Source organism: Sciurus vulgaris (genome assembly GCF_902686455.1).
Source record: "Sciurus vulgaris genome assembly, chromosome: 9".
Lineage (NCBI taxonomy): Eukaryota > Metazoa > Chordata > Mammalia > Rodentia > Sciuridae > Sciurus > Sciurus vulgaris.
Genome location: NC_136469.1, coordinates 60555845 through 60567496, shown reverse-complemented (window position 1 = coordinate 60567496; position 11652 = coordinate 60555845).

Below are 11652 nucleotides of genomic sequence, written 5' to 3'. Positions count from 1 at the left end.
TCATTGTGCATTTCCATAAAACTCATTGGATATATAACACTAAGAGTGAAGAATTCTAAACTATGGAGTTTGGGTGATAATGATACTTTAATGTAGGCTCATTGGTGGTAACAAATGTATCACTCTGGTATGGGATAGTGGAGGACTTTGTACATGTGTTGGGAACAGGGGGCACAGAAGAGCTCTGAATTTTATGCTCAGTTTTGCCAAAACTCTAAAAATAAAGTTTATAAAAAAAAATAGGAATTGTAAGTAAATGTGTTAGTCACATCTTTTATTAGAAGGGAAAATTGACACAGGTGAAATCAGAGGTCACCAGTCTTATTACGGAATTTTCCTGAAGGTTTTCTATAACTTTTAGATACACGAAGAGGCTTCTGTGAATCAGTGTGGTGGACAATAGTAGAAATAACCTGAGCAGGTGGATAATAGAGATTATATTTTTCCATATAGGGATCACAAAATGGGCATAGCAGCAAAACAAAGTGTTGGGGAACTTTTAACTTCTTGACACCACTTGATAGTGACCATTTATTAAATACTTGACGGATCTCTTTCCATTTCATCCAGAAGAGGAAACAACAAGAGAATCTGCTAATTTGTACTTAATTCTGATCCTTAAGCCAAGGGTATTTTGAACTGAAGGACCATGTGAAAGTAATTCATCACTACATTAAGTAGTATACACTAGACATAGTAAACAGATTTCAAAAAATTGAAGCATATTTCATAAAGTTCACAAAAAGAAAGGTAAGTACTGAATGAGTTGAAGGAAGAATTTATGAAACAATTATCTACTTCATCTTGAGGGGGACTGGTTGGTTTCTTTTTCTCTAGCTCTAGATGACATTCCTTGCATACATATCTTAGAGAGATATGAGACAGCTATAAATCTGAAAAGTAATTTTTTCTGTCACTTTTAAAGACTAACACTCAGAATAAGAAGGTCAGAGACTCTTTGGCTGTCTTTTCAGAAGAAGTTAATTTCTTTTATATTTTTGTAGACAATGATTTATTATAAGGTACTCATTATTGTAACCTAAATATATCTTTTCCTTGATACTACGGAGATTGAGAGTCTAGGGATGTACAAGGAATAATTTTATGATTAAACAAAACAGGAACTCAAAATGAGACTTTTTATTTTGTTTTATTTTTGACTAAGAACTCAAGGCCAAGCAATGTAGGTGCCTAATTACCTCCACATTATAAAGCAAGGTACTAGACCACCTTGTGTAGAACATGCTAAGATATAGATAAATTTTTTCCCTCAGTATTGGCTTATTTCCTATCTCCAATTTACATAATAAAAGACAAAGAATTCACAGGGAAGGGTGGAAATATTTGGAAGTGAGGGTTTCTTTGGAGAGTCTTCAGTGTACTGTATATGTCCTTTCTATTTCAATGGTGAGTGTGGTGGAAGCACTTCCTCTTCATCTGAAGCCAAGAGAAGAAAACCACTTAGAAAGATTGAAATACTTTCTCTGAAATCTAGAAAAGACTCAAGGTCTGATATCTTAAACAAAAAAAAAAAAAAAAAAAAAGGAAACAGACTGACTAGAACAAGTCAATGCTAGCAGAATAAAGTGGATCAGAGTGTAGTGGGAACAAGGATAAGCATGTTTTCCATGGATCAAATGTGGACTCTGGAAAGGTATAGTTGTAAATCATCTTGAAAGTAACTTCACCAGATTCCACCTGGACAGGTAAGGTAGCCTTTATGGAAGCCAAGGACTTAAGGCACAGTCTTGAATGAATGATTATGGAAGGACTCATCCCTACAAAGGAGTCGTAGGCCAGAGATCCCATATGGGGCAGGAGTTCTTTGTGCAACTCATGGAAATTTCCCACTGAAAAAGGAATGTAGTATCTACAACGTACTACACCAGAAGGGCACTAAGATTATGTTGCAACTGTAATCTAATATTAGATTGCTGGCATGTAAAACATAATCTCTTCAAGTTTCCCCTCCATTGCAGGCTACACAGTGGAGAAGGTTTGAAGCAGTGGCTGGCATGTTATGGAAGAGATGGAGCAGGGAAACCAGAAGATGTGAATTTCTTCCTCTTGCCCTACTGCAGACTTTTCAATTTGAGATAGACCTGAATTGGGAGAGAAGTTTTATATTGGATGAAATTAGTCTATTACTTTACTTTTGGCTTATTTACGCTTTTTTCTTTATACTTTATATATATATATATATATATATATATGAAATTCACTGGAAGAGTTATGAAATCTGTCTAAGATTTCATTGAGTCAGGAAAAACACAACCAAGACCAAATGAGTTCACAAGCAATTTTGAGATGGATATATTTCTTTATTTTGATGCCTGACATTAAAATGCCCTTCCTATGTTTGGAAAGTTCTCCATAAGTCTGAAAATATTTCCTTACAACCAGGGAATGGACACGTAACTCACATAGCTAAAACTTCAAACTGAAATCTGTGAACCTCAGATAGAAAATCTTCGGTGAAATTAGTGGTTGCAAATATGATTAACTTCCTGGGGCAGTGATGACAGCCGGTGGTGGTATCCTGTGTCAAGGGGTGGTGTTGATTCAATCTGCAGTCTCTTTGGCCCAGGGCAAGGGAAATAGTGACCAGATCAGTTTACTATCTAGGTTTAGACATAATTTCAAGATGTATGTCTCTAGTTCTGATAATTCAGTGACCTACCCAATATCCTTTAAATAAATGTCTTATTACTTTATATAAGCCAGAATTGATTTTTGTGACTTACAATGAAATCAGTTAAAAATGATATTGACAGTGTTATGAGAAAATAGACAATCAATGAAATGGGTCACTGTGATTAGTTACCTCACCTAGTGGAAGCTGAAGAAATAAAAAATTCAGTTGACTCTAAGAAAAACGAGTAGCTTTAGGATGCAGGAACTTCAATTTAAAAAATTCAGCATTTATTTCCTGGAAATAAGTATTGAAGGTCAGGCCCTAGGGACTATAGAGTTGTTGCCACAGAAGAACATTAAAGTGAATGATCATTCAAAATCTGTGGAGGTAGTGGTTTTCTCTAAAAGTTCTAGACAGTTTGATGAAAGAATGGCAAGCTCAAAATTTCATATTATTGGTCCAGGGTATGAACTGAAACCTAAGGGCATTCTGTGACAATAATAGAAGACTAATCCATTTTTTTAAAACCATAAGGCTACACTATCTAAAAAACAAATTTAAGAGTTTGATAGTGTAGGTTTCTGATTACAGCATTGATTAGATTCATGGGAACATTGGATATCTTATGTGAAAATGAAGGCATTGACTGGAAGATAATAGGATACCAAAAATTGGAATGAAAATATATTAAAAAGTTCAAATGAATCTGATAACCATGAATCCTTGATCTCCACTTATATTTCCTTGCCCACTGTAACATTTTCTCTTGCCTATTTGATGATGTTACTGTCTGATTTGAGGACTATATAAGGACCTTGCCCAAGCAGCATTTCCATAAGAAGACAGTGTCCTAGTATTCCATCTACCACTATCCCTCATAATTTTCAGATCTGAAATTATTGATTAAATTGTGAGGGGAAACTACCAAGTTAAATGTGGAAGGTGAAAGGTTAAACACCAAAATAATTAATATTTTATTTTGATAAATGCATATTGATGAATATCTGATTCTTGTTTGAATAAATTCTGTGGGTTCTAGGGCAAAAAGAGAACATTATTTATTTATTTTTTACAGACTGCATTTTGATTCATTGTACATAAATGGGGTATATCTATTCATTTCTATGATTGTGCACGATGTGGATTCATACAATTTGTGTAATTATATGTGTACATAGGATAATGATGTCTGTCTTGCTCCACCATTTTTCATACCCCCTCCCTCTCATTTCCCTCTACGTAATTTAAAGTTCCTCCATTCTTCTCTCACCCCCAGCCCTCATCCCCATTATATATCATCATCCACTTATCCAGGGAAGACATTCGGTCTTTGGTTTTGTGGGATTAGCTTATTTCACTTAGCATGATATTCTCCAATTCTGTCCATAGTCCATTCTGTCCAAATGTCATAGTAGTAGTCTTCTTTATGGCTGAATAATATTCCACTGTTTATATATACCACAGTTTCTTTATCCATTCATCTGTTGAAGGGCATCTAGGTTCGTTCCACAATCTAACTATTGTGAATTGAGCTGCTATAAACATTGATGTGGCTGTGTTACTGTGCTATGCTGATTTCAAGTCCTTTGGGTATAAACTGAGGAGTGGGATAACTGGGTCAAAAGGTGGGTCCATTCCAAGTTTTCTGAGTACTCTCCACACTGCTTTCCAGAATGGCTGCACAAATTTGCAACTCCACCAGCAATATAAAAGTGTGCCTTTTTCTCCACATCCACACCAGCATCTATTATTGTTTGTGTTCTTGATAATAGCTATTCTAATTGGAGTAAGATGAAATCTTAGAGTTGTTTTAATTTGCATTTCTATAATTACTAGAGATGTTGACGTTTTTTCATATATTTATTAATTGCCTGTATATCTTCTGTAAAGCGTCTTTCCAGTTCCTTGACCCATTTATTGATTGGGTTCTTCATATTTTTGGTGTAAAGTTTTTAAGTTCTTTATAAATTTTGGAGATAAGTGCTCTATCTGAAGTGTGGTGGAAAAGATTTTCTCCCACTCTGTGGGCTCTCTTTTCACAATACTGATTGTATCCTTTGCTGAGAAAAAGCTTTTTAGTTTGAATCTATCCCATTTATTGATTCTTGCTTTGATTTCTTATGCTTTGGGAGTCTTGTTGAGGAAGTCTGATCCTAAGCCAACATGATGAAGATTTGGGCCTACTTTGTCTTCTATTAGGTGCAGGGTCTCTGGTCTAATTCCTATGTCCTTGATCCATTTTGAGTTGAGTTTCGTGCAGGGTGAGAGACAGAGGTTTAATTTCATTTTACTGCATATGGATTTACAGTTTTCCCAGCACCATTTTTTTAAAACAGGTTGTCTTTTCTCCATTGTATGTTTTTGGCTCCTTTGTCTAGTAAGAGGTGACTGTATTTATGTGGGTTTGTCTCTGTGTCTTCTATTCTGCACCATTGGTTTGCCTGTCTATTTTGGGGCCAACGCCATGCTGCTTTTGTTACTATTGCTCTGTAGTATAGTTTAATGTCTGGTATTGTGATACCTCCTGCTTCACTTTTCCTGCTCAGGATTGTTTTGGCTATTTGAGGTCTCTTATTCTTCCAGATGAAGTTCATGATTGCTTTCTGTATTTCTATGAGGAATGTTATTGGGATTTTAATTGGAATTGCATTGAATCTGTATAGTGCCTTTGGTAGTATGGCCATTTTGACAATGTTAATCCTGCCTATCCAAGAACATGGGAAATCTTTCTATCTTCTAGGATTTCTTCAATTTCAGAACATTATTTTAGCTCAGACTGAATTTATCACTATAGGTGCCCTCAGTAGAAATTCTTTATTCATTGTATAAGCTCTAACAGAATAGTTGAGATTGTTTGTTCTATTTATAGGTTGAACCCCAAGCTCAAAAATGATCTGTGTTAAATGAAATTGGGATGCCAGATATTTCTTTATAATGTAAAGGAAGAAACACAAAGGCAGAGAGGGAAAGGTTGGGGACAATTTGTCATGTGTTACCTGCTTACCTAATCCATTTACTATGCTTCTAAGAGGGCCCTAGAAGTACACTTTGCACTAAGGTGTTGGGAAATCCACTTTTTTTTTTTTTTTTTTTTAAATAATTTGAGGCAGGTTCTCACTAGGTTGCTTAGGGCCTTGCCTTGCTAAATTGCTGAGGCTGGCCCTTGAACTTGTGATCCTCCTGTCTCAGCCTCCCCCCTGGTTTGGATTATAGGCATCTGCACCTGCGCTCAGCAGGAAAATCCACTGTTGGGATTTATGTGGTTCATTCCCCTGTAGGTTGGTAGGGGATGCTATAGTTGAGATGGATTTCCTGGTTTCAACCAGGGTACCAGTACTTCGGTGATAGAGACCTACTAGAGAGGCATAATCACTAAGATAGACAGCAGGATAATATCTGATCCACCATGATTTTCGTAGGTGGCAAAGAAGATATCATATGTACCAATTAGGTTGTTTTGTCTGAAAATAAGAGAGTACTCAAGTAAAAGAGGCTTAAAAATGAAGGTTTATTATCTCTCATAGCCAAAAGCCTGGAGGGCGTTGGTAAGTTCAGTTGCCCAATAATGCCAGCTGCTTTGTCACTTTCTTGTCTTTTTCGTCATGGTCATAAGGTGATCGTTGCAGGTCTAGCCTGTCTCATTTTTACATGGTAATATCCAAAGGTAGAAGGAATGGGTCTTCTCTTCACCCTCTCTCTTTTGTTTTTATCAAGAGAGAAATTATTCCTCAAAATCCCCTTGCTGATTTCTTGTATCTCGTTTACCAGAAGTTAGTCACATATCCACTCCAGATCAGTCACCAGCAGAGGGGAATTGGAATTAGAACAATCATGGATTATCTCCCGGAGTGGAGCTCGTTTTTGCTTGTTGCTGAAACTGAACTGGAGCTATTTATAAGAAGCAGTATCCATCATGACCGATGCATCGGTAGTCAGTGTAGGCATCATCATCTTTGGAAGGCTTTTACCTATTTATAGTGACATACACATGTGTGTATATATAGTTATGTGATTATATAACTGTGGGTAAATAATCCTGCATGCATGGTGAGAAACTCAGATATCACAAGTACCTGGAATGTCTCACAGTTAGGCATTTAATCATAGATAGGGCTGAAGAGACCATGACTTTGCTGTAAAACTGCATGATTCTACTCTTAGAGGATGCTAGGCATCATACATCCTGCCACAAATACTCTGTATCTGTTTTTACTTAAAACCAAGATTTTAGTAAAATATTTTGATTTTTTACTTAGATTGAAATAAATTGCTCTCTAGGCAGAGAAAGCCTTCTTTTCAATCCATGCCACAGCCAGATGCAGGTCAGTAGGAAGTACAAAGCAATGCAGTACCACTAAGGCCAGCTGACTCCCAATTCAGTTTCAGCATAGCCGATTCTTTCCTTGCTTGTGTAAGGTGAAATTTTTTTTGTCCTATTCATCATACTAAGAAGTTGAACTTACCCCATTAGGTTATAGTGTGATTTAAAGGACTGTTAGCTTTGAGTAGAGCTTAGAGCAAAGAATTCTCTCCAGCTTGTCGAGACATGAGGACAAGTCTGATGCTTTCCTTTTACAGAGCATTTGTGGCAGGTTGTATGATGCCTGGTATCCTCTAAGAGTAGAATCATGCAGTTTTACAGCAAAGTCATGGTCTCTTCAGCCCTGGCTATGATTAAATGCCTAACTGTGAGATATTCCACGTAACTGTGATATCTGAGTTTCTCATCATGTATGCAGTATTATTTACCCACAGATTTGTAAGGCTGGATGTTCCCAAGAAGATTACATTATCAAGTGGAAGGGATATATACAGGACTGGACACAAGCAGAATCTGAACGCATAAACTATTGTCTGAGCAATTAGCTCACCATCCTACTTCACTTCCACCCTTTGGGGAGATTTCTTATGAGCAGTTCATAGAGGAGGAAGAGAATTTCAGGTTGGTTTACAAATGTTCAGCACAATATTCTGGTAGGTAGTAGTGCTAGACTTGGGAAATCTTATTAGTGTACAGAACTTCAAGCAGTATGTCTCTGTGAGTCCTCTTTGACAGGAATGAATGAGCCTGAAGTAGGGCTCTACATTGATTAGTGATTGATTGTAATGAATCATTAATTACTATTAATGATTTTGTCAGATGATCTGGGATTTTGAAGAAACAGGACTGTAAGATTGGTAATAAGGATATTTGGAGAAAAGGTGGATCTTTCCTAATGAACCCTAGGTTTGAGGAAATGTATGCCCCATGTGACTCTCACTAGGAGGTCTGATTTGGCAGGATGTTGCCAATAATCAGGTGAACAAGGGAACCTTGGGGATACTGTGTTGAGTAAACACAGGCCATTCAAGTACTTACTCAGTGGGCTTATAAATGTTATTAGCTGTGGAGATAAGCCAGGGCTCAAGAGCACAGACATTCCCTTACCAAGGCTGTCCAGCTCTGCCACGGCTAAAAGCCCTGGTGGTAACACCAGCAACCCTGTGTCCCCAGTGTGGTACAATGTCACAAGATTTGATAGCTGCTATGTGACAAGTTGATTACACCAGATCTCTTTCATCATGGAGAAGGCAGAAATTTGTTCTCATTGGAATTGATATTTGTTCTGGTTATAGAATTGCCTCCTGCTTTGTCATGCTTCTGTTTCTACCATCATGGATAGACATATTAATATAAATTTATACTCTCAGATTTAGAAAAGTAAATATAACAAAGGCATAAGTTTTTAATTATTCCATTATGCATGTGAGAGAAAAGGACTGTGCTAATGTTTTTCTTCTAATTTGAAAGAAAAATACAGAGATGTCAATTGTAACATTCTTAACATGTCGAAATAAGACAACCAGAGTTATAGATTCCTTTTAGAGATTGATTTTAAAGACCAGTTTACCACTTTCTAAAGACTTTGGACTCTTACAAGACCCCTTGGTTCAAATAACATTTATATTAGCAGGGAATGAAGTTTTTTTTTTTTTATAACAAAGAAAAGATGACTTTCTAGTAACAGTTATGTGTATTCACATGTCCACATTGCTGAGAACAACTTGATATTCATGGTAACTTTCTTAATTTAGTACCTTATCAAATCAGGCTTTTTGAAGTAGCTTATAATGTAGAATTGTATTTCTTTTGTCATAGCTGCCAGGAGAAGGGACATCTCTTTCATCTCTTCCTCAGACTCCTTTGGTTTAATTACAGAAAGGCTCATTTTTAAGACGAGTTTCTGAAATTTTATTAGCTACTTTATAAGTAGGTCTATAGGACAGAGTTTTATTGCCAGAAGGGTAGAAAGGGATACAAAGTTATTTAATAACAATAAAATAAGGAGATATAGTTTTTCTTCTTTATTATTAAATGCTTTGTTTACTTACAATTTCCTTCCAAAAAAAGGTCTTGAAACCTCAGAGACAATAAATGTTCTATACTTGGGTTAATGTTATAGAATAACAACCTGATTTAATTGGATTTCAGAGAGGAAATATTTAGAGATTTTATAAAGCTCAATATTTATCAACAATGAGAGAAAACTACAAAATAGTTAAAAATACAGACAGCATTTACTAGCATATTCTGACTAGGTAAATTTACACTGCAACATGGAATATTGAGTTTATGTCATACTAAAGAGAAGTATAATTAGGAATGAAGAAGATGTGATGGTGGGGAGAAGCCTCATGCCCACTGACTTCACTAGCAGAGGGATTTGGCTTCCTTTGTGATGTTCCAGAGAGCAGATCTTATCTTTAGCCATGAGGAAGAAATTGGCCTTAAGGTGTTTAACTGAAGTTTAGATGAACACAGGCATATTTAAAAAGTGATTATTGTATTTGGATCTTCATCCAACCTTTTATTTATTTATTTATTTTAAATATTTTGTAGTGCTGGAGGCCCAACCCAAGGCCTCGAGGCAAACACACTCGACTGCATCTCATCCCCAAACTTTTATTTTGAAATGTTCTTCACCATATCTTTAATTTTGAAAGATTTCAAAATTTCAAAAGTTGAAGAAAAGAACAAGGAACACCTCTATGTCCTTCACCTAGATATACCAATTAATATTTTTTCTGAATTTACTTTCTGTTTCCATCTCTCTTGTTTTGAGGAACCATTTGAAAGGCATTTGCAAATCTCATGAAATTCACCTCTAATTTCTTTGGCAAGTATCTCCTAAGAATAAGAACATTCCCCAGTTTGTTCCCATTCATCCATAAGATAATGTTCAGCTTAATACTATTGTTCTCATAAAGTCAATCGGTAAAAGATCATGTTTGTTCTATAACACAGGTGATGTTCTTTCAATGAAGGTAAAAATTCTGTCCTGCCTACTTCAAAGGTGCATGGCCATCTGTAAGGCACTCAAAGAATAGGAAAATGACTGTGTCCTCAAGAGACTTATGGTATAGTTGAAAGTGTTGAAGAAATCAGATGAAATAATACATATGAAAGTACTCTTTAAAATGTCAACTATGGCTGGGTGCAGTGGGCTACATGTAATCCAAGCTATTTGGGAGGCAGAGGCAGGAAGATGGAAAGTTCAAGACCAGCCTGGGCAACTTGGTGAAACCCCTGTTTCAAAATGAAAAGGACTGGGGATGTAGTTCAGCAATAGGGCACCCCTGGGTTTAATCTCCAGTACCAAAAAAAAAAAAAAAAACCCAAACAAAATTGAACTATGATATAAATGAAAGTCATTGTTTTCTCTTCCTAATTATTTGTCTTAAAGAAAATAGCACCTAGGAAGCTGGGCATGGTGGTGCACACCTGTCATCGTGGTGACTCGGAGGCTGAGGCAGGAGGATTGCAAGTTCAAGGCTAGCCTCAGCAACTTAGCCAGGCTCTAAGCAACTTAGTGAGACCCTATCTCAAAAAAAAAAAAAAAAAAAAAAAAAAAAAAAAAAAAAAAAAAAAAAATCTAGGAGATGGAAAAACACAAAACAACACCAGAGGGCACCCTAGTAGCATTTTGAGAACTGTGAAAGTCTAAGGTGTTTGAAGGGATAGTGCATACATTTAAAAACTTTATTCCTTCTTGGAAGAATGAACAGTACTATGGTTATACTGTCTTCTAAATTCAAGTACTGAGCACCCTGTTAACTTAGAAATTTTTAAAATTTCATACACACAGAAGTTGCTTTTCTTTCTTTAAGAAATAGACCTGAAATCTTATGTTGGAGAATACACCCTTTTTATTTCCTGAGAATTTAATAATCTTTATTAACCTGAAGGTCCATGACATATGTGCCTTAAACAGATTTTCACATTTGGACCAGAACTTTGGGGGGAGAGGGTAGAGGTAATTCTGGAGAAATTCTTTAGGGAGCTAATTTTATTTTATTTTTTTTATTTGTTTTTAATTTTGCAGTGCTTGGGATTGAACCCAGGACCTCACGTGTGCCGGATGGTGCTATATCCTCAGCCCCTGGAGAAATTTTTTAGAACAAGAGAAAGTAGATTGCCCTTCAAAACTTAAAAAAAAAAAAAAAAATTTTTTTTTTCTTTAAAGGGGTGAAGTTCTATTCTTTGTTTCAGTGGCTTGACACTCTGGAGTATAACTTCAATTGTCCCTAGTCTTTCAAAAGACCAGGAAAAGCAGCCAGCTGTCAGTAGTTTGCATACTTTTCCATGTCTTTGAAGTATGATTCCTAAGTTTTCTACAGATTGCCAATTGTATTATTGGTATATGATTTTTGTTTTCTCTAGTATGTCAAATAAAGATTCAACATTCATTCTTCATTTTGAGAGAGATATATTTGGGTAACTTAGGAATTAGGTATACATTTTGAAGAATTGTACAATCCTTACATCAACTAAAAGTTTCAACTGGGTGCATGGAAGAGAAGAGGCCTCTGCTACTGAGGAATGACTAAGGTTGAACCTTAAACCCTATGCACCTTACTCTGGGGTTTCAATGACTGTACAAATAATTTTAACATCATTTTTTTGTTTTTACTTTTTGCACTGGGAATTGAAACCAGAGGTGCTTTACCACTGAGCTATATCTACAGCCCTTTTTATA